The sequence below is a fragment of the Cryptotermes secundus genome, unplaced genomic scaffold (assembly GCF_002891405.2).
Source record: "Cryptotermes secundus unplaced genomic scaffold, Csec_1.0 scaffold691, whole genome shotgun sequence".
Classification (NCBI taxonomy): Eukaryota; Metazoa; Arthropoda; class Insecta; order Blattodea; family Kalotermitidae; genus Cryptotermes; species Cryptotermes secundus.
The window spans coordinates 115,509-140,260 of record NW_019743159.1 but is presented as its reverse complement, the minus strand read 5'-3'; the positions used below and the strand labels follow the sequence as shown (position 1 = coordinate 140,260).

Below are 24,752 nucleotides of genomic sequence, written 5' to 3'. Positions count from 1 at the left end.
AAAAAGTCTCCCTTTACATGTTTTGGCATCTACAGGCCATCACGAAAGGCCTAGACAACACTACAAAGAAATATTTTACACGTGTATTTGAACATAAGTCTTCATAAGGGGATTTCAGCAAGCATTCAGAATCGAGACTAAAACGTGAATGCAATTAAAATAAGGTGTGTTTGTTAAAGGTCATTAGTATTAGTTAAAATAAATTAAAGTATTTCTGTGGAAGCACAGAAACATAACAGTCTTACTTTTCTACTCTTGGTTACATAGAATACCTTATATGTAGATTGCTGTTATTGCTGTTGTTGGTCCAATGTCCATCTGCAAATATAATGCAAGAATTTTTTAGGTCTGTATCTCTTTTTCTTGAAACATTATTAATCAAGAGTAATCATTCATGTGCCATACCTGTGGTGTGTAACTGTGTGTAATCAGGTGAAATACGTGATAGCGTGTGGGATGTGCCATGGTGTATTGAATGTTTGTGCTATTATGGATCCGCAAATTCCTTGTATGCATGCACACAGTGTTTATGAGGGTATGTCTGCATATCTTCACAGTGTGCATCCTGTTGTGTTTCATATACGTATATTGTTAAAGTTAGCTGTCAGTTGTGGTAATGGCTAACCTTGGCCATATGTGTCTGTATATGCTATGGCTATTTCAAAGAGATTGTTTTTTATGATTATTTTTACTGGGTTTTTGTTATCTATTAACTTGTTACAGAATTTATATTTACAAATGTAAAAGTTCTCTTTTATATTCATAACCTGATCCCTTCCAGCATTGTCAATTTCTTTCAATAATATCCTCTACTCTGCCATAATGGTATATATTTCTAAGCATATGTGTAGAAATCCCAAATCCTCCTTGTTTTATCTTACATTTTGTATGTCTTCACTGTATCTCTTTCATAAGGTATGTCATGCCTGTCCAATGCATGATTTTTGACAATCTGAGCATGTCAATATATATATTGTGACATGTCAAACAATTGCTGGGCAATGGGAGGTGGAACGAGTTACCACAAAGACAGACCCTTGATAAACGGTTGGTTGCCATGTTATGCAATAGTTGAAACAAGGTTACGTAACAGTAAGGAAAGCGGTGTTTGTCCATGCCGAGCCGAGCCGAAGCGCGCTGGTTGCTACGCGGCGTTGCCCAGCAATGCCTTTGTGAACATAGCATCATGCAACAGGGGAGCCCATGCAGCGACTGTTGCTAGGCAATCGGTAAACATGACATCATACAACAGTGAAAGCTATCACGTAACTATTTTCTGTGTTGTCAGTGTGGAAGCTACATAACAGGAGTATTTGTCAGTGAGAGAGAGTAACCAGTCAGTTGCAGTCTAGCATTCGCCGGAGTGAATGGAAGCAGGTGAAGTAATTGTGATACTGCTGATTGCAGTAATTGTGGAACTGTAAATTGCGTAAATGTAAGAGCGAGTGTGCAATAAATTCGCTAAGATCCAGAACAGCGTGAAGTTATTTGTCGTGTTACATACCCAACACGTGACAATATATACACCATGGATGTGTTTTACATATGTTTCCAACTGTGCTTGTTCTGAAGGAAACTTTTATATTTGTGTTTTGAAATAGCTTTGTGATAGTTATGATGTAGATTTCTGAGTATGTAAATGTTGCCCATTTTTGCTTTTCTCTTGCATTTGTCTTTCTTTTTGTTTTGTTTGATTACACAGAGTATCCAGATGAGAAGTATAAAAAAAATAATTATATCTCAGAAAGCATTTATTATACACATTTATGAGTTATATACACATTATAAAGGGAAACTATCAAAGTATTTTTTTCTGAGTATATAACTTTCCCAATAAATTTCAATGGGGGCTTCTTTGTGGCATGACAAATAACCAGATGATATTTGACCTCATTCCACATTGCCTGAAGCATGCTTGGTGTTACAATAGCCACAGTGTCCCTTATGCGGGCTTTCAGGTGTCAAAGGTTGTTGATATTAACCTAGTAGACATAACCCTACAAGAAAAAATCCAACAGTGTTAAATCTGGCAACCTAGGAGGCAAAGCGATTGGTCCACCTCTGCCGATCCATCTCCTAGCCATCTCTCTGTCCAAGTGATTCCTAACACTGTGGGAGAAATGTGGCAGCACCCCATCTTATTGGAGGATAGTTTGAGATTGTAATTTGGGCAGCGCATACAGCTCCAGCATATCAAAATATGAAAGTCTGGTCACAGTCTTTTCTGAAAAGAAACACAGTCCAATCAATTTCTCGTGTATTAAGCCAGCCAACACATTCACTTCAGGGCTGCCTCTCTCCAACTCACATGTGACATGTGGATTCTGACTGCCCCAAATCCTCCAGCTGTACCTGTTTACAACTCCACTGACATGCAACATCACCTCGTACAAGAAGCACACTTGGTGGAGGAAATTTGGTGATGTGTCAATTCTTTCTATCGTGTCCACAGCGAAGTTTGTGCATGAAACTTGTTCACTGGGTTTTAGTGTATGATTCATTTGAATGATTCTTAGGCAGAGCCTTCTGTTTAGCATACCGTGCACTGTTGAACGTGGAATTTGTAATTGCAAGCTAGCACAATGAATTGATTTGGGCAGACTTTGCTGGAATGCCTTTCCAATGAGATAAATATTTTCTTCAGAGGTCCGTTTCTTTCGAGGAGATTTTACACGCAACAGACTACCTGTAGTCCTCAGTTTGTTGTCCCACAACTGAATCCTTTTCCATGTAGGAGGCTGACGTCCATTCTAAAACAATGCTGGACAGTTAAGAGACTGCAACTCTGCTAGCTGCAACAAGCATTGAACTTGTTCCTGGTTCCTGTGGTGTTGACATTAATACTGAGCTCGTCGAAGGTCACCAGCTGGTGCATGCGTGTAAGCTAGGCATGAAAAAAAATTCAGTTTTTTTTTTCCAATGATATAAACTGGATATGTGTACAACAATTAATTTCTGAGATACAAACTTTTTATCGTGGATACTATTCATCCAGATACCCTTAAGAGATTTGTTCTTCTTTGTAGCTGTTGTTTTTGGTGATTTTTACAACGGTATTACATTTCTTATTATTGTCTTATTTAGTGGTAATTTATGTGGATCCAGTTTTTGAAAGTGGCCATTTTATGTTTTCCAGGGTGGCAGAAGTATGATTTATTGTACCATCTGTTCGTGTTGGTTTTCTATATCTATTTTAATGGTTCCTTGCCTATTTAGGATGTGTAAGTCGAAGTACCATATTTATTTATTCTTCTCTTTGGTAACTTTGAACTACAATGTCTTACATAAAGGCAAAAAAAAAACAAAAAACGGTAAAGCTATCCCTGTAACAGGCCATGAAAGCCCATATGGTTGTGAAATGTCGAGGCTCCCACATTTTCTCTAGACAATCGGTTTACGGATGGTGCTAAGGCTGTCTGCCTTATGCACCAGCCACCCTTTACCCTCTGGGAAGATTCCTGCTACTTATTTCTGTTAGAGGCTGAATTGACCCCAGGGCCATAGTGCAGCTGGAAGGTTTAGGTCAACTGGGAAAAAAAAATCTACCTCATCAGGACTCAAACCTGCGACCTTCTGGTTTGTAGCATAGTGTCTCAATCAACTATGCTACCGCATGCCCCAGTGTCTTATGTTGCTTGCTGAAATGCACTAATACTGATTTGGATGTGATTTTGTTTTTGTTATAGATGATAAAAACACTGTCCACAAATCTGGTACAGTATATTACAGTTTCACTTTCCAGGAAATATTTCAATAATGGTCACTCTAAATTCTGAATTTCAGCTATGATGCCCAATAAGGTGGATCCCATTGCAACACCTGTTTTAAGATTGTAAATATTTTCTTTGTACTGGAAATAATTTTGGTTTAATATTGTCTTCAAAATTTTTGTTAACTTCCTTAATGGTTAGTGTGTCTATGTTTCTTCGTTCTGTTGGGATGTTTAAGGTGTTGCTGATAGGGATGTTGATGTATTTACTGTCACTTGTGTCCTGCAGAGAACTTTATGTAATATTGTGTGCAGTACACCAATACCATCACATACACATTTAATATTGTGACGTGTTGTGCTATGGAGGACACCCCCTCACCCCGCCAGCAGTGACATAACACTTTCGGAGCGTTGCCGTTGCTACGGTAGTAGGCAAGTCAACACCCCGCCCCTGTCCCCATGATGACATAACACAGGACGCCACAGTTGCTACGTAGCAGTAAACAACTCCCAGCAGCATTGCTAAGCTATCGGCAAACACAGCGACTAGGCAACAAGGAAGCGAGGCGTTTCCCGTTGTCCAGCAGAGGGTTTATAAGAGAACTACACTGCCTACGAAGTTAGTTAAAATGTAGTAGCTGCCAAAGACAGTTTTCAAGGTAGCAACCACGGAGTGAGTTGCAGTTTAGCGATCGCAGGGAGAAGACCCGAATGTGTGATCAGAAGAGTTATTGTGTGATACTTAGTGATAATTTGTGACCACTGAGAAGTAATTGGGAGTGATACAGTGACACTTGTATAGCTCCCATGTTATAACTACACGAAGAAGACTATTGAACAGACCATTTTGTAGGGTTTATAACTTGTCAATACCCGTCACTCTGTTATAATTAATTGTAGTTTGGACTTGTAGGTTGTTAAATAAACCAATTAACAATCCGAATGTCGTCTTCAGTGGCAAAACACGTTATAATATTATTCTAAGTTCCATAATGCTAATTTGCTGACACACATAATGAATAAGAAGAGTACTTGTACTCCACAATTTATGCGTCAGTTGAAAGAAAAGTCTCAAAGGTTGTAATCACAAAACTCAAACATCTGTTTCCCTTCTGTGTTTGCATTCTCCCTCCTCCACCCTCACATCATGCTACTCCCCCTTCTCTCAAACTACCTTCGTTGGTCAGCACACAATTTGTATTAAAGCATTAATTGAAGGTAAAAGGTAAAAAATGTAAAGCTATCCCCCTAACTAGCCCCTGAAGCTCAGAGAGTTGTTTGACATTAAGGCTCTCACATTTTCTAGACAATCAGCTCACAGATGGAGGTGAGGTTGTCAGGGTTACATGCCAGCCACCTTCTACCCCTAGGAAGATTCCTGGTGCTCATTTCTGTTACAGGCTGAGTTGATCCCAGGGCCATAGTGCATCTGGAAGGATTAGGTAATTAAAAAATCCAATGACCTCATTGGAAATCAAACCTGTGACCTTCCAGCCTTTAGCATAGTGCCTCAACTAACTACACAACTGCATGTCCAGAGCTATTAATTGAAATCAGTATAAATTAGTTGAATGCATTAAAATAAAACTGCATTTTTCAACTTGCACATAACAGGGAGTACCCATATCATCATTGGTCTATTTATTTTAAACAAAAAATTAATATAACCCTACTCACTCTCCAAAATGCCCAGGACATTAAAACCCATAATTCTGCCAGCTGTTTTGTTTGAGAGCAAAGTGTATTCTCTTACTTTTAGGGAAGAGCAGAAATTACGAACATACAAAATCAAAGCACCAAGGGAAATAGCTGGACCTAACTAGGAGAGAGTTAGAAATGTAGCATAGGACATATTGAAAATCTCTCTGGTTTATGCTGATCACCCAGTATTGTAAGAAACATGACATGCAGGAGGATGTGATGGTGGGCATTAACCATAATGGGGAGGAAACAGATGAGGAAACGTAACTGTGGCTCTACAGCACTCAAGTCCAGAGATAAAATGTCCACACTATACAATTATTATGTCTTTCTGAATTCAGTTCATCTGATTTGGCCAAAATAAATTCATGATTCTTCTTTCTAACCTGCAAAATAATAGACACTAAATAATAAACTGAACACTGCTGCTTTAAAACAGTAATATGGCTTAGTGCATAATTTGGACATCATGATTATCATTTCCAGTATTAAGTCCAGTTGATCTGTAAACAGTATTATCAAATAAAGTCTCTCCATATTTTAAAAGGCATTCTAATAAGCATGTGTGAATTTCACTTATTTTTAGATGAAACTGAGGAAAAAATTTTGATACAAATATTGAATTTTCAATCTCCAAGAATCTTTAGGTAACTCCATTTGCTTTATATGGTAACATGCAAGCTACCTGATCCATCACGATCTTAACTCTTGGAAATACCAACATGAAACAACTTACAATAAAATTTCTCTCTGTCCCTCTTTCTTCTCATGGTAAAAATTGTCACTGAAAAGTTATCTGATATAAAAAGGGTTAAATAATAAACTATAGTACACTGTGAAAAAGAAACCTGTGTTATAAATTGTGATTAGAGGAAAAATACTGGTCTAGTATAGAAAGTCCTTTTCTCGTCTTGTCATTTTTTTTTTCAAAATTCTCATCTCATACCAAAGAAATAATTCTTGCACAAGGCTACTTTTTAGGCATCTTCTATCAGTATTTTAATATTTTACAATTTCTTCCCCATATCAGATGGCATTCTTTAAACATTTATTCCTTCTACAGCAATGAACAAAAAAAAAAACTTTTGGTGAAATATGTAATTCTGATATTTGTAAATATCTTAACCTGAAAATAGTCTGATCTGCTGTCCATTTCAGACAGTATCTCCTCACCTTTACTGTCCACGCTAATGATAATGTTGGTCCAGCAAACTGTAAGAAGTTAAAATTCTAACAATGACATGAAAATCTGGTTTACAATACCTAAGACTGTGGCATAATCAGGTTTTAAATTCAGATATTTCTATCCATTTCATGTAGAAGTGAAAAGAAATACATGATGCCCTTGCATTGTGGAAGGGATGTCTTTGAAAATGTGTCATCACAAAATTCCCAAAACTGATCCCTATTTGGCCACTAACTCCATGTTACAAGGGAAAATGCAGTCCTACAGATATTATTTTGATTTATAGTTGTATTACAAATATAATTTTACCTATCATAAATAACAGATGGTACAAAACATAAAAACTTCACAAACTGAAACATTACTCATAACAAATTTGGGAATGGTTGGGCTTATGGCAGGGGGGGATAGCAATCATGTTATCAACCATCCCTCACGTCAACAATGTCAGTGCAGAAGTTAGCCAATGGCCAGTTACATATGTTATGTTACTGACTCGATGGCCTGTAGTCCGCAAGTGAACTATACCGATTGAGCAAATGAAGCTTGTCAGTGAAGTTAGTGCCTACTTTTTCAGACAGAGGGTGTCATATGGTCAGCACAACGGTTCCCCACGGTCATTACTCTCGGTTTTCTAGACCGGAGCCGCTATTCCCTTGAAAGAGCTCCTCAATTATCCTCACTACTTCTCAGAAAATTCAGCAGCACCGGGAATCGAACCCAGGACCTCTGTAGGCAGGAGCTCTGACCACTAGACCACAGAGGTGGTCGTTATGTCACTGACACACGTGAATAAGCAATCTGAATTTATTAACAGATAATTTCTTAAAAACACTTAGTTGAGCAGAATTTCTTGTTTTTATAGTTTATATTCAGAACATTAATACTCATCTCAGATGGTCATAAGGGCGAATTTATAATCCATATTTTGAACTTCGTGGTCAAGTCTTATTCATTTCCAAAATGATAAAATTGTATAACAAGAACATCCGTAACACAGGGCATACTTATAATGTTGGAAAGAATCTACCTGTAATGGTAAATAAAATCAGGTTCTCCAACCAATGGGCCATACTGGTGACAATAGTCTCAATTATTCACTTCACAAACTATGCTACTCAAGTAAAACAAGTACTGTGTCAATGAAGAATCCTATCTCCTGGACTGTGACAATGTATACCATGGCAGAAATTTACCAATTTACCAATTGGCGCTTCCATTTTCAGAGCCAAAGTGTGAGAACAGTGGAGATGAAGGCAGAACGTTCTTCAAAAATTCCAGTAAATTTCTATCAGACTACATGGTGTCACATCCCAGAAGACAATATTCTTTGCAGTCACTGCCATCTGAACCTCAAATATCACAAGCACTGTACCTTTCGTAATGTCCCTCACACTGAAACTTATGCTCCATGGAAATAAATATTAGCACAGACACAAAGCAATGTTAGGCAAAATGTATTGTAGTAGATGAGTATCTTGAATTTTGGATCCATATTACCTTGGCGATACCAAACTATCTGTAAATAAACAAAAATTCAGTAGTTTCCACATTTTTAATATCAGTAACTAAAGATAAGTACAGGGTGGGCTGCAGAAACTTCCTTTTTGTGAAGACGCATTGTGAAGGGAGTGGAGGTCGAAGAAAAGTGGGGATAGGCCCGGCGAACGCAGCAGTCGCGGGAATTTCTGTCTAATACCCCTCAGTAGGAAACATGAGGTGGATGAGTGAGCAGCGTGCGTTTGCTGTCGAAGCCTATTTTTCGAACAGCCATTCCTACGTAGCGGTGCAGCATGCATTCCGTACTCACTTCGGAATTAAGCCCACAGGTCCAGTTCCCGACTGGAAATCGATTGTTTTGTGGGTAGAGAACTTTAGGGCAACTGGGAGTGTGGTGAAAAAATCATCAGGATGACAATAGACCGTTACGATGCCAGAAAATGTGGAGGCAGTTCGACAGTCGATTTTAAGATATCCAAGACACCCCCGATCACAAACATGCAGTCGCCCTGGACATATCCAATCATTCAATCCCTATAAGATGTTTGTTGGGCAAGAATTGTCACCACGTGATTTCCAGAACTGAATAACGGCATGCGAAACGTTATTGGAAACTTTACCCCGTGATGCACTTGTTTTCTTTAGTGATGAGGCATATTTTCAATTATCCAGATGTCAACAAGCAGAATATGCGCTACTGGAGTGGTAACAATCCCAGAGACCTCCATGAGAGGCCACTTCACAGTGATAAGGTGACAGTATGGTGTGCACTGTCAAGAGTTGGAGTTACTGGCCCTTATTCTTTTGAAGAAGACAATCATGCAGTTACTGTTGATTCACAGCGGTAAGTGGAGATGATTAAAAACTTTTTCGAACCAGCTCTTGAAGAAATGCATCTAGGAAATGTCTGGTTCCAACAGGATGGTGCCACGGCCCACGCAGCCCGAGCTTCGATGAGAGTTTTGAGGGCAAAGTTCCCCGGACGGTTCATCTCGCTTCGGTGTGACATCCTGTGGGCAGCGCACTCACCTGATCTAACACCCTGTCATATTTCTGGATACCTCAAGGCAGAGGTTTTTAAACATCGCCCCACAAACCTGCTTCAGCTGAAGAATGTTATTCGCAGGAAGTAGCCCAAATTCCGGTGCACATGTTGGAACATGCAGAGGGGAACTTCAGAAAACGGTTGCATCAGTGCATAGAGAACGGTGGCCACCACCTTCAAGATATTTTGTTTAAAACTACATGATTTAAAACTTTAACATATGTTCTTTCATTAGCTAAATATACATTTTGTCTATCAGCAATAATTTTTCTTTTATTCGCCTTCAAAAAAAGGACGTTTCTGTGCCCCACCCTGTATAAACAGGTGAGTACAGAAAATGAGATCCATTATCCATCTGCAGATTATCTGCAAACATTTTTTCCTTTTAGCCTTTCAGCCTACTTTCCTTTCTTATGGGGAAAGGCAAGTAGGTCCATAATATCACCACACTGCCCATGACCCCCTTCCCCGAAAGCAACACCAGCACCATGTACTTTAAGGTCCTCAAATGATGTATACAATAAATCTTTAGGGAATAACCAATTTTAGTAACAGTACTTCCTGCTTTTAGAATGTAAAATAACATAGCAGCATTGCAAACGTTTCTTTAGCTTTTGGTTTGAAGATGATAACTAATGAACCACTGGGCCTATGCATGTGAAGTTTGGTTTGGAGACAGATCATGAACATACCTACACATTACACATGGACTACTGTTCACAAGTCACCAATTACAAATATGGCAATGGTGCAAAACTTTGAGGTTGTATCCAACAAATTTACTGTACTACTATATAGAGAATCAGTTCCTAAGTAATACATCCATCTCTCTTCTCCTCTCCCCTTTACCCCCCTTCTCTCTCTCTCTCTCTCTCACACACACACACACACACACAAGAAAAGAGATATGTAACATTAACAATTTATTCAAGAGGAAAGTAGGTTTTGCAAATTCTGCTCAGAATTCACTGTTAATAACTGTTGAAAGTTTCATAAAATTACAATAACTGGAAATTGAGCCTCCATCTCTGCCATGCACTATTTGTTATGAATGTCTATCAGCTCATTTTAAGGTGTCATTCATGGGGTGAAGAGAGGCAACCAGGGATGATGCGAGATGAAAAATGGACTGAACCTTTTCCACACAATAGCATCATGATAGTACTACACTTTTATTTTTAACTGTTATTATTATGAAGTGATATTAATGAATTGTTCAGGACACAAATGCTCCGAAAACAATGGTACAGAAAATTAGTATGGCTTCCATCAGCAAGGGGGTAACAGGATATACTTTCAATAGCATTCTGACTCACATATGCCATTCTGTGTTGCATTAGTCACATATGAAAAGCTGTTTAGTGAAGACATCTACTTGTACATAGTCTTGTGTGATTTATTTACAGAGGTGAATCCAGAGAACAAAGATTTTGCAGGAAACCCTCTCTCATGCTTCTTACACACATGATATATCACAAATAGTCTTTGATGTTGATGCAGAAGCTAAACAGCAATTATGAGACTGGGAAATTTGGCTAAACTGGTAGTGCTTCTGCTTTGGGAAGTTCCCAATTCAAACCTTGGCTGGTACGGTGATTAGCCTGACTGGGTTACTCTGTGCTTTTCCTCAGTCCCTTCACGAAAAATCCGCGACAGTATTTCATATTATGCCAAATCAGCTTCATTCCACATCATCTCCAATTCATTACTCATCTAATCATACAACCCTATATACTCCAAGTTACCAACATCATTAAATACACTACAAATAAGTAAAACATAATAATACAAACACCCTCAGTCTACGTACCTCCCTTAATGTCAGAGCTCAAGAGTCACGCCCATACAGAACCACAGGCAAAATTATAGTTTTGTATATTCTAATTTTTATGTTTTTGGACAGCAAACGAGATGAGAAAAGGTTCTGGACTGAATGGTAGCAAGCATTACCAGAGTTCAATCTCCTCTTAATTTCCTCCTGAATCAGGTTTTGATTTGTTATCATTCACAAGAACAAGTATTTGAACTTTGTCTCTGTGTTTACGTCTAGACCAACCTTCTTATTTGCTTCAATTAAAGTTTGTGTGTTTTTGTTTACGGTATCTATGTTATCACCCAGTAGATTCACATCATCAGCATAGGTCAACAGCTGATGTGTCCTGTTTAATTTCAGTCTCACCTGTTTTTCTTGGACCTTCCTAATGGCATATTCTAAAGAAAAGTTGAAAAGGAGTGTCGATAAAGAAACTCCTTGTCTTAGACCATTCTGGATAGGAAATTTATCAGACAAATGTTTACCTATACAGACTTTACTATACATTTCGTTTAAAGACATTTTAATCAACCTAACTAGTTTCATGAGTTTCAAACTCTATTAGAATATTGTACAATATTTCCCTCCTAACTGAATCATAGACTTTCTTGAAGTCTACAAATAGCTGATATACTGTCTCATTGTACTCCAATTTCTTTTCCAATATCAGACGAATGAAAAAGATCTGATCTGTAGTTGATCATTTATGTCGAAACCCACACTGATGATCCCCAATAATTTCACCTATGTATGGACTTAACCTTGAGAGAAGAATATTGGATAAAATTTTGTATGAAGCTGATAGCCATGGTATCCCCCGATAATTACTACCGTCAGTTTTATCACCCTTCTTGTGAACTGGTACAATAACAGATTCCTTCCACTGATCAGGCAAGTTTTCCTTATACGAAACAAAGTAATTAGCTTATAGATGTTAGAACGTATTTATTTTGCCTCCTGCTTGAATAAGTTCTGCCAGAATGTGAGCACAACCTGGCGATTTATACCGTTTCAATTTTGCAATAGCAATTTCAACCTCAAAAGGGCTAGGATCAGGTACTAATAGCTCAGCTGTATGGCTTTCTGTCTGCCTAACAGCACTGACCTTAGGTACATTCAAAAACTGAGAGAAGCAGTTCTTCCACCTATTCAAAATGTTGTGGGAATCTGCAAGCAGATCATTCTCATCCTTCACTAAGTTACTGCTAGGTTGGTAACCCCTCTTGAAGTCATTTATTCCTCTATACAGGTCTATAATGTTCTTGTTCTTACTGTTCATTGCAAACTCATCAATTTTGTCTTTCAGATATTCCCTCTTTTTGTTCCTGAAATTCCTGCTGGTTTTGCATCTTATATTGTTCAGATTATCCCTATTTATTTTGCTTGGATACTGTAACCACTGCAATCTGGCTTGTTTTCTTTGGTCTAGTAATTCTGAGCCAGAAGGTAACTAGACAAAACATTTATAATGATGTAGGATCTGTTTCCATTCCTCATGGAAAAGTTTACTTATTTAATACAGCTTTCACATCATATCTGACACAAGTGTTAAATCAACAAAAGCTGTATTTTATCAGGATATACCATTATCCAAAATTACACAGCAGTGTCATTTCCACACCAGAAAAATGCAAGGGTGTCATATTCATAAATAAAAATGGAGTTATTTTGAAACAAACATTTTTATTATTCCACTCATAACAGGTTTCAACCCGGATAGTCCATTGTCAGATGATACGTGAGAAATATATATGCTAGGTCCATGTGTATTAGATTATAATGTCAAGGCAATGGAGCGCAGTTTTTTATGGATCCAATGTTCTGTGCAGAATACTGCTCTCTCCCGCGACACAGTAATTATTCTGCTGATGGAACTGAATGAATTCTGAAGCACGTTGTCTTCTGGGATGTGGTGCCACGTAGATAATGTGTAAACCAACGTTTTGGAGAAACGTATCGCCTCCATCTTCAGGGTATAAAAATCCACATTCCTCCGAAACGTCGGTTTACACAGAGCCACATCCCAGAAGACGGCATTCTTTATAGCCACTACCGTGAAAAGCTAAAATATTGAATGAATTGTCTTCACATGTATATTTCTCACATATAAACTGATGTTGGTCTGTCTGGGTCAAAATATGTAAGGTAAAAAAGGTAAAGTTATCCATGTAACAGGTCATGAAGGCCCGTAGGGTTGTGAAACGTCGAGGCTCACACATTTTCTCTAGACAATCGGCTCACAGATGGTGATGAGGTTGTCAAGCCTTATGTGTAGACTACCCTTTAGACACCAGGAAGATTCCTGGTACTCATTTCTGTTAGAGACTGAATCAACCCTGGAGCCATAGGGCGGCTGGAAGGATTGGGTAAACTGAAAAAATCCACCTCATCAGGACTCGAACCTGTGACCTTCTGCTTGTAGCATAGTGCCTCAATCAACTATATTACCACATGCCCTTGTCAAAACATGTTGTGAGTAGACTAATAAAAACATTTGTCTGTGATGGTAACCCCTCCATTTTTATTTGCAGGCACTGCAAACAGGATGTTTAACAGTACAAGAGCATCATGTTCATATTGCTCACAGCAGAGAATTACAAAGCACGAGGGTGGTTGCGATCAGCATCATAAGTCTATTCATACCTTTCCCTACAGAAACATGAAGAGCACAGAAGTGTAGTTACTTACCAGGAAAAGATGAGATGCACATAGCATCGCAATAACTACTGTCAGTGTGATATTCAAACCTCTCCTAGAATTTTTATCGAATATGAAGGCACTGATCATTGTAAAGATAACAACGAAGATGGTGATGAAACCAAGAAGTATGTTACAGACTCGAGACTGAAACACAATACAATATGCATAAGGAACTGACACAACAGAACCTGATCTCAAACATACTTGCAAGACATCTAGCCTATTCACAGGCTTGCCATAAGCATTACACAGCTGTTTGAGAAAAATGCAGTACTTTTAATGATTTAGCATGGTAATATTCAAACTTAGTTCAGAGCCCAAGGTATGATCACTTTCCACTGGGCATTTCATTTCTGCAAATGGTACCTAGACAATATCAACAAAAAAAATACTAATGTATAATTATTCCTGTGGTTATGTATGGGCGTGAAACTCTGTCTCTGACATCAAGGGAAAAGCTGAGAATCAAGGTGTCTGAGAACAGGGTGCTGAGGACAACATTTGGATCAAAGAGGGATGAAGTGAAAGGAGGCTGGAGAAAACTACATAATCAAGTGATTCATAGACTATACTCTTTGACATGTATAATATGACTGATCAAGTAAAGGTTGAGAAGTGGGCAGGGCATGTAGCATCCATGCAGGAGAAGAGGAATGCGTACAGGATTTTGGTGGGAAACCCAGAAGGAAAGACAAGTAGGCAGACCTAGATGTAGGAGGGCTGATAATATTGTTACATGCGGGCCATTTCTATAACAATAGAGGAGTGTCATCATTGATAGGCAATGACCTTGTAAATATTCTCACAGCAACAAATACATACAATGATAAGGAATATATCGTTATAACTCGCTACTAGGCAATTGCATTGCAATACAAGAATGGAAGAAGTTTCCTATGTGGTCCATATCTTAGGAATTACAAGAGGTTACAGAATAACCAAGAAGTCAGTCGCAGCTACTCGTAACTGAGAAGCCTTGAATCAAGGACATGAAGTTGTCTGGAAAGGAGTGTATAGAGTCGAACCGAGAATTCAGTTCTGTACGAGAGGCTGTGAAGAAAAGAGTTATTTGCTAGAGTGTGGCTGAGAAGAGAAGACTTCACGTGTAATATTTGGAGTGTGTAATTCAGTGAGACTGTTATAGTTCCCATGTTATAAATCTGTTTCCAGGAAATGGATAGTGAAGACATTGTAAAGGCGTAGCCATTCTTGAGATCTGTTGTCTAGCAACAACCAGTGTAAGAAGATGTCATTTCATGTGTTATAATTACAGTAAATCTTAAAGTGTTATCATTAACTGTAGTTACAATTAGCAAAGGCCACGCCATAGCTCAAGCGGTTAGTCACTGACTTCCCACTGTGGCAGCCCAGGTTCGATCCCGGGTCTGGTCAAGTGAGATCTGTGGTGGATAAAGTGGCGCTAGGTCAGGTTTTCTCCAAGTACTTCAGTTTCCCCTGCCAATCTTCATTCCACCAATTGCTTCACAATCCCCCTCACCTATCATCTGGGGCTGGTACAATAGGCCAGAAGTGGCCGCAGTACAAGGGACTTAGTCCCACCCCACTAGCAATAATAAATAATAATAAATAATACAACTAGTGAATATCCAATAAATTGATTCACCGATCCAAACCCCATCTACAAGTCACTAATACACGTGACAATATCAGGATGGATCTCAGGGAGATAGGATGTAGTGGTATGGACTAGGTTGATCTGGCTCACAATAGGGACCAGTGGAGAGCTCTCACAGTAATGAACTTTCAGGTTCCCATGAAATGTTGGGAAATTCTTTAGTATCGGCCAAAACTGGTGACTTCTCAAAATGGACTCAACTCAGTGTAATCACTTATTAGGTATTATTTCTTACTGAAAACCATCACAACACAACATTCAATAATACATGTAAGTAGCTCTAGGAGATACTTTTGCTACATGTTTCAGCCTTCAAAAGGCCATCATCCGGCAAATACATTAAACTTTTCTTCTTGAATTGCATGTCAAATATAGAATAAATTACTAGACTTCCAAGTATATACAATGGTATAAAATGATATGAATATAAAATATAAATTACAATAAAAGTTGAAGTCTTAAAGTAACCAGTTACATAGTCAAAAGTTCAGTTAAAAGTTGTATATGTGATTGTATTTGGAAGTTGGCTGTTGTAATCATTTATACAGACATATTATGTACACAACAGTTGATGTGGAGTTTGGAGGCCTGTTGTTATGTTTGTATGTTATTAATTAATATTTGATACTATTTGACGGGCGACTCCATTGTGTAAATGTCCTTAGGAACATTAGGACATCTGCACAATGGAGTCACCCGTTATTTTAAGGCTTCAACTTTTATTGTAATTTATATTTTATTTCATTCATATCATTTTATACCACTGTATATACTTGGAAGTCTAGTGGTGTATTCTATATTTGACATGCAATTCAATAACAAGTTTAATGTATTTGCCTGATGATGGCCTTTTGAAGGCTGAAACATGTAGCAGAAGTATCTCCTAGAGCTACTTACACATATTATTGATTGTTGTGTTGTGACAGTTTTCAGTAAGAAATAATATATGATACATAACAGGATGCTTTCACTGAAAACTTATTAGGTAGAAAATTAGGAGCCTTTCAGATGGCCACAAATTCTGCATTTTTGATTAGACACTAATGACATTTTGACTGACATACAAAATATTTTCGCTACATAAAAGGAACAAAATATGTCTGTATTATTTTTATTGCGGATGCGCGCGCCACATGCATACATGTACACACACACATACATAGTGTCACTTCATGGTTAAGCCACCAATACTCTGCTTGTCAGGTTTCCTCACATCTGTTGCATACTGCACACTGTTTTGGGGTTCTGACTTCCTTTCTGTTGGAAGTATTCTGAAGAAATGATGCTGTGCCAGCCTTGCTGCTGTGTTGTCATTTGCATGGGATCTTGTCACTTTATGTTCCTGAGAATATGTCAGTAACAAACACTGCATCAAATCAACTCTAAATTTTAGATGACCCACCTTCCTATCTGGAGCCAGGACAGCTGGGTCGGTAAAGCAATGGGCTATAGGCAGACAGCTGGGGTTCAATTTCTGCCAGGGACAAGAAATTTTTCTCTTCTCCACAGCATTCAGACTGGCTCTGGGGCCCACCCAACCTCCTACCCAATGGGTACCAGGGGATATTTCTCTAGTGGTAAAACAACTAGGGTGCAAAGATGATGCTCACCTCTATCTAGTGCCAATGTCATGAGTGGTGGAACTAAACTGCAACTCCTCTATACATCTTCATAAAGTAAGTAAAGGTATCCCTGTAATAGGTCGTGGAGGCCCATAGGGTTGCGAGATGTTGAGGTTCCCACATTTTCTAGACAACTGGCTCATAGATGGCGGCAAGGTTGTCAGCCCTATGCACCGGCTGCCCTTTACCCCCAAGAATATTCTTGGTACTCATTTGTGTTAGAGGCTGAGTCGACCCCAGGGCTATAGAGAGGATGGAAGGAATAGGTCAATTGAAAATAATCAAATGACCTCAACGAGACTTGAAACCGCGACCTTCCGGCTTGTAGCATAGTGCCTCAACCAACTACACTACCACATGCTCCCTATAAATCTTCATAGTGTGGCAAATGATTAATTAAACACAGGGAAAACTTCACTTTTACTTTTATCCTTCTAGCTACAATTTTCTATATACTGTTACTGCATTCAACGGTCACATTTAGCGGTCTATACAAGAACTTTATACAACACTTACTTATTTTTCCTTTCTATCAATAAACATATCTGTAACAGCTTGACTTTTCTGTCACTGCTTCTATTATAAATGTATTATATTCTATAGCACAAAGAGCTTTTGTATCTGTTGATCTCACTTCAGGGTGACTAAACTTGCTTCATCACTGTGGAACTTAGATACTGATGAATATTAAGTTCACCTCCATTCAGGTTTTGCTCTTTTACATTTGAAGGTACAACAGAAAATACTTATTGTTAACACAACACTATTTCCAGCACCTGGGGATGCTAAGATGATTTGTTTCAGACCTTCAGGTCCTGTTTATAGCTAGAGTTAATGTATCACACATTTAGTATAAATTTACATGTATGCCTAATGGATCCATGGCACAATATGAGGCACCATCAGAAAGTTCCCAGACTGTTACTGTTGTAACTTCCTCAGTGAAAGAAGATGAGGGGGTAGCCAAGGTCACACTTCTGCAAGCCTATTACATCAGTCTGCCACGTGACACTGCACTGTGAGCATGCACTGTTTTTACATGAATACTTTTTAAACTTCATGTTTTGTTCTAGCAAAATTGAGCAATGTGTCTGCATCTAGTTTTGCACTACTGAAACCATTGAAATGCTTTATGAGGCTTTTGGAGAACATTCTTTAAACCAGACAGTGGTTTTTGAATGGCATTCATGTTTCAAGGCCAGTCGAGTGTCAGTTAAAGATGATGAACATTCAGGGAGACCAAGCACCAACAAAATGACAGAAAATGTTGAAACAATTTGAGAACTCATTCATGAAGACCATCATCAAACAATCCATGAGCTTGTAGACAATGTTGGGATCAGTTATGCAGCTTGCCAGGAGATCTTAACAGAAAATTTTATACACCGCACTGCCGTGAAATTTGTTCCCAAACTATTGACAAATGATCAAAAGTAACTGCGCGTAAACATGTGTCCTGAGCTATGAGAGAAGGCTAATAAGGACCCAACTTTTACTTGTATCTCCAGGATCATAACGGGTGACGAAAGATGGATTTATGGTTATGATCCAGAAACAAAGCAACAATCATTGCAGTGGAAGAACCCACAATCACCAAGAGCAAAAAAGTTGCAGCATGACCGGAGTTCAACAAAGAGCATGCTCTTTTCTCTTTTTGACATGAAGGGGACTGTTCACCATGAATTTCACTGTTTTCTCTTTTTGACAGGAAGGGGATTGTTCACCACGAATTTCTTCCTCCTAACACTACAGTCAACTCTGACTTCTACTGTGACATTTTAAGACACTTGAGAGAATATGTGAGATGAAAAAGATTGGAACTTTGGCACAACCACAAACGGTTCCTTCATCATGACAACACAGTCGCCCATACATCCCTGAAAACTACAGTTTGTGACTAACAACAACATGGTTATTGTTAACACATGCAGTCGCAGGAGCACGACACAACAAAACCACAATACACAAGATAGTGAAGGAGTGCTCCAACAAAGGAGAATGGGCGTGACTGACGTAGTGAGGGGCGACGTAGCGATGTGGTATCCTGAACAATTTTAATATTTTTAACGTTGGACAATGTATATGATAGATACATATTTTAGTTATTTTAATGTGTGAACATGGCATGCAATGAACTGGTTTGACGTGGATAAGTAAGCACCTGAAGATGGCATTATTATGCCGAAACATGTAGTGCGAGGGAGAGAAGGAGAAAAATGAGTGTATGCACTGCAAGACGGATTAAATAAATCATGGTTATTGTTCCCCATCCTTTCTACTCGCTGGTCTTAGCACAATGTGATTTACCTCTGTTTCCCAAATTTAAAATGAAACTGAAGGGACAACATTTTGAAACAGCATCTAACTTCCAAAACTATAACAAATCGAAACCTGATTTAGGAGCAAATCAAAAGGCAACTGAACTCGGGTAATGCTTGCTACCATTCAGTCTAGAACCTTTTGTCTTCTTGTCTGCTGTCCAAAAACATAAAGATTAGAATATACAGAACTATAATTTTGTCTGTGGTTCTGTATGGATGTGAAACTTTGTCTCTTTCATTATGGGAACAACAGACTGAGGGTATTTTAGAACAGCATGTTGAGGAGAATATTTGGATGAAAGGACGATCAAATGGTAGGAGGCTGGAGAAAACTGCACAATGACGAGCTTCATAACTTGTACTGCCCAACAAATAAAATCAGAATAAAAAAGTCAAAGTGTATGAGATGGGCAGGGCATGTAGCATATATGGGGAGAAGAGGAATGAACACAGGATTATGGTGGGAACGTCAGAAAAAAAAGAGACCACTAGGGAGACCTAGACAGTAGGAGCATAATATTAAAATTATGTTAGAGAAATAGGTGGGGTGGTATGGATTTGATTGATCTGGCTCAGGACAGGGACCACTGGAGGGTCCTTGTGAACACAGTAATAAACCTTCAGGTTACATAAATTATTAGTAAATTCTTGAGCAGCTGAGCGACTGGCAGCTTCTGAGGACTCAGCTCCATGGAGTTGGTTGGTTACTACATATACAGTATAATATTGTATACTACAAGCTCAAGTGGTTAGTCGCTGGCTTCCCACCGTGGCAACCTGGGTTCGATCCCGGGTCTGGTCAAGTGGGATTTCTTGTGGACAAAGTGGCATTGGAACGGGTTTTCTCCAAGTACTTTGGTTTCCCTTGCCAATCTTCATTCCACCAAATTCTCCATCATCATAATCACCAGGGGCAGGTACTATAGACCAATCAGTCGCTGTCATGCCGAGTGGACCCAGTTGGCCCCCCCCCCCCCACCCAAGTGAATTAAAAAAAAATTGTACAATACAACAGGCTAGCTCATATATTATTAATGGTTAACACTTGTAGTTTAGTTGAAGTTGCAGATAACACACACTAGCCCTCAGTACTAGACAGAGGAGAGTGGCTAGCATCATGCTGTGGCTGCTGGGTGGACCCCCAGAGACTTTCTAACATAGTGATGAAGAGAATGGTCCTAATACCCATGGACCGACACAGCTCATTGTTGGCAAATAAAAATTTAAGGCTGATGAGCGAAAAACCCTTATAATCTGTTCATTAATATTAATGCCTGCTCTCTTGTTCAGCCCACTTTCCTTATTTTGAAAAAATAAAAGGAGGCTTATGAGATCACCTTGCTGTCTATATGTGTATCCCCCCTTTACTGCTGCTAGGCAGCAGCTCAGCAAATACATTCCTGGACCAACAAATACACACACAATGACAGAAGAACTGTTGGACACATTGTGGTTTTCAAGGCGGTGACTATGAAGAAAGCCGTCTTCTGGGATGTGGCGCCATGTAGAAATTGTGTTAACCTACGTTTCAGAGGAATGTATCACCTCCATCTTCAGGGTAGAAGACAAGAAGAAATCCGCGAGTGAATCAGCAGAGCAGGTGCAACAGACTGAATCCAGTCGAGTAAACACAGCCGTACAAGAGGACAGAAGGAGTGTGGCTACATAGGAAAATAGTATGGCAGACCCTATAGGCCACTCAGGTCAATCACAGCTCACCAGCTACAGGGTTAATGCCGTCCATTTAACCTTCCCTTCCCCCCCCCCCCGACACATACTCTATACCAGCTCTGGCCCACTACCTGCTGGCCATTTCACCAGACCCTCCTCCTCTCTACTATTTCCCTATGTAGCCACACTCCTCCTCTCCTCTTATACAGCTGTTTACTTGGACTGGACTCAGTCTGTTGCACCTGCTCTGCTGGTTTGCTCATGGATTTCTTCTTGTCTCCTACCCTGAAGATGGAGGCGATACGTTCCTCCGAAATGTCGGTTAACACAATTTCTACACGGTGCCACATCCCAGAAGACAGCTTCCTTCATGTTGGACACACCGTTTTCTATGAAGTCTGTGTCATATCAAATATTCATAATGTAGTGAAAGGAAAGTAAGTGGTTAGTTTTTCCCATAACTAATTGCTTTATATTTCTCAGCAGATATCAAACAATCATGGTTACACTTGCGGAGAGGTCTTCTGAGTAGAATTTTTGTTCAACTGCTGAATGGGCCAATATCTGTTAACTAATGCTAATGCCCTCACAGGATAAGAACCCCAGCCATCCAGAGGGTATCAAGTCATCATCCTACACTAGTCAATGCTAAAACTCCACATTTACAATTATTGGACTGTCATCATTCATTTTCTGTTTCATTTTGAAAACTGGCCCCCAAGACAATTAGCAGTGATGAACTAATGTTCTGTAACATCACAATGAACAACTTACCCCAGAACTCCTTTCTGTATTTCCAAACAGCGGAATATCTGGGGAACTAGGAAACTCATTAACTGTTTGATATCTTGAATGATTTCTGGGCATTGTAAATCTGGAAACAGCAAAAACCTACAACAGAAAATCATAATAAAGTAAGGCAATTTTAATAATGGTTTTCCAGATTTGACAGATTCAAAAGTACTTTAATTTCCAGTTATCTGTCTATAAAAGCATCCAGAATTCACATCCACCTGGCAAGAATTTAAGAGAAAATTGACAATTTCTATAAAATGATTCACACATAGATTTGTGATGCACATATGTTCACCTTCCATGCAGTAGTTCTCCTAGCCACCACCAGAAGTGCTACAATCATCCTCACTCATGAACATGACATTACAGTATACATGCATCTGAAATCTTTTATTCATCAATCAATTATGTCACCTTAGAAGAATCCCATGTAAGAACTAAAAATGAAAATGTGCTGTTTCAACTCTGCCAGAGTCTTCCTCATGTAACTAGCATACATCATTCCATATACCTATTAGATAACAAGCAATGTATTGTATTTGAAAGCAAATTAAAGCATCAATCTTACAACTCAAAATCAATTACTGTAACATAATATATGCATTCTTTAATAATTACTTTTCAACTGCATACAATATCCTTTTCAGCCTAGTCATTATTTTATAAAGAAATTTAAGCTTATGGCATGTGGTCTCTATGTCTGTGCCCTTTAACAACTTTTTAACTGACAGATATACTGAGTATTTAGATGAAAACTGGTAAAAACATTATGTCATTACAGACCACCTTATCCATCTGCTGTCTTTAATTTCCCACCACAATAAATAAAATAAATGATTATACCAGATGGCAGCTGTGCAAACATCTGAGATGACATTAAAACTATTTAATATGAATTCTAAAAACTGGAGTACATTATGTCTGAAAATCATCCAGTTTCTAATAACCTTTTATTTGCACCTACAGACTGACAACATAGCATCTTCAAGAAACCTATATTTTAGCTTGCCATGTAACCAGAATAACTCCCGAAATAGGACGAGAACTTCTGTATGGAGATGATCCATAAATCACATCTAGAAATTATGTATGAAACATTCTTTTACATGGTAATGATTACATGGTTACAATAGAAAACTTTCAGGTTATCTCTGGCAAACAGATCACAGTTCATGTCAGTACCTGCGTATATCATATGCAGAAATGGATAACTAAACTGTGTAATTATCGTGTACAGTTCCTGCATACTGGTTAAAGCATTTAATGAAAGTGGATGTCATTGTTCTTCCTGCAACATTATATTTTTGGAAGGGACTAATATTTTAGACTTTAAAGTGAGCTATGGCAAAGCTAGAGTCTTCTTCATACATTCATTTCAAACATCTTTCCTTATTTTCATATACTGTTAATAACAGGTTACCATGTTTGACATCTGAACTAACAAAGCGTCCACACCACCATATGAAAAAAAAATCCATTCAAGAGGCTACCCAGGAAAGTCTGAATGGTCTGGATCATGACAGTGGTGTGGGCATAATACCATCTAGCCCAGTGAAAGCAAACCGATATTTCAGAGAACATACTGCCTCCAAAACGTCAGTTTGACTAATCTACATGGTGTTAAATTACAACAGAACTCCTTAGTTACTGAACCTCAAATCCAACGTGGAATACAAAGGCCTAAGTAATTTCAGAACACCGGATGTGCATAACATTATGCAAATTCTGGAGTAATGGGACAAAAATTATATAAACGTTTCTAATTCACTGACTGTTTTTATTTAACGGCCCTGTGTTAAGAAAAGTTTGTTGAATGGTTTCGGTGTAAGAAATGGAAGGAGGCAATGATGACCTATCTGAGGGGAACATCACAGTGATCTCCGCCGAAACTGCGAAACAATCCATAAAGTTATGCGTCCGACATTCGAACGATAAAGATAAAAAATTCGTACCAATGAGAAACACCTGGAATTTTTTAAAGGCATACAGAATAAACCCAAAAGGCGTAATGTTAACGCTTTTACAAATCATTTATAGAATACAGAAACTAACCTTATTTCATTCGGCTATGTAGCTGAGAAAGTAACTACCTATGACTCAATAAACAGAAAGTCTAAACCGTCTAAACTGACAACAAAAACATCATTTCTTCCAACATACACATCAGAACATATCACATGTCTCACCTACAACATTACAAGACCGACGTAGTTACACAAGTGCGCATTTTTTTATTTTGATAAAATAAATACAATATATTTACAAAAAAGGCCAAGGCAATGCCCATCCGGCAAACACATAGCATTCTTTTTTATTTTGAAAAAACAAATGTATATACAAAAAATGGCCTAGGCAATGCTCATCGGGCCTTTTGTAGCAGTCGTATAAACATCTTATTCCATCACAGCGGTCGCCCCGCGATTTTTGAATATATCTCTTAATAAGGCTCTTGAGAATTTGCTATCAATATTTTGTACATATACGCCTTGCTCAGTTTTTAATTTAGGAATTTTGTTTATGAACTAGCAGACGCCTTGGCCGCGCCATAGCTCAAGCGGTTAGTCGCTGGCTTCCCACCACGGCGGCCCGCGTTCAATCCCAGGTCTGGTCAAGTGGGATTTGTGGTGGACAAAGTGGCGCTGGGGCAGGTTTTCTCCGAGTATTTCGGTTTCCGCTGCCAATCTTCATTCCACCAATTGCTCCACAATCACCCTTAACTATCATCTGGGGCTGGTAAAATAGGACAGAAGTGGCCGCAGTACAAGGGACTTAGACCCACCCCACTAGCAATAAAAAAAAAAAGCAGACGCCTTACACAAATCTTTTTTCCTCTAGCCTTAAGAGTTCTGGAACTGACTTCAGGTATTCTTTTTTGCTGTTTTCAGGTAAATTGTTCATCATTGTTGCCCTTTGGTCATCGTACAGTTTACAGTCCCTGAAGATACGTTCCTCCGTTTGCAGCCCGTCACCACATTCACATTCTGAAGTGGACACAGTGTTAAATCTGTTTAGCTTGCTTTAAGGCTGGAATGACCAGCTCTCATACGGTT

The 24,752-nt window shown here is 38.8% G+C and overlaps 1 non-coding gene across 7 annotated transcripts; it reads right to left on the bottom strand.

Moving 5' to 3' along the window:
• Nucleotides 1-6: 6 nt before the first annotated feature.
• Nucleotides 7-23,929, bottom strand: LOC111873948. 7 transcript variants are annotated; one of them, XR_004514050.1, is made up of 6 exons: nt 23,755-23,929; nt 21,682-21,798; nt 13,646-13,801; nt 7,975-8,118; nt 6,587-6,625; nt 7-318 (listed from the first exon to the last, which is right to left on the bottom strand). It is a non-coding gene; the product is annotated as an uncharacterized LOC111873948 (transcript). The 7 variants fall into 7 exon arrangements; XR_002844460.2 differs by lacking the exon at nt 6,587-6,625 and adding an exon at nt 2,060-2,884; XR_004514048.1 differs by lacking the exons at nt 7-318; nt 6,587-6,625 and adding exons at nt 1,890-2,224; nt 2,687-2,884.
• Between the last annotated feature and the right edge of the window lie 823 nt (nt 23,930-24,752).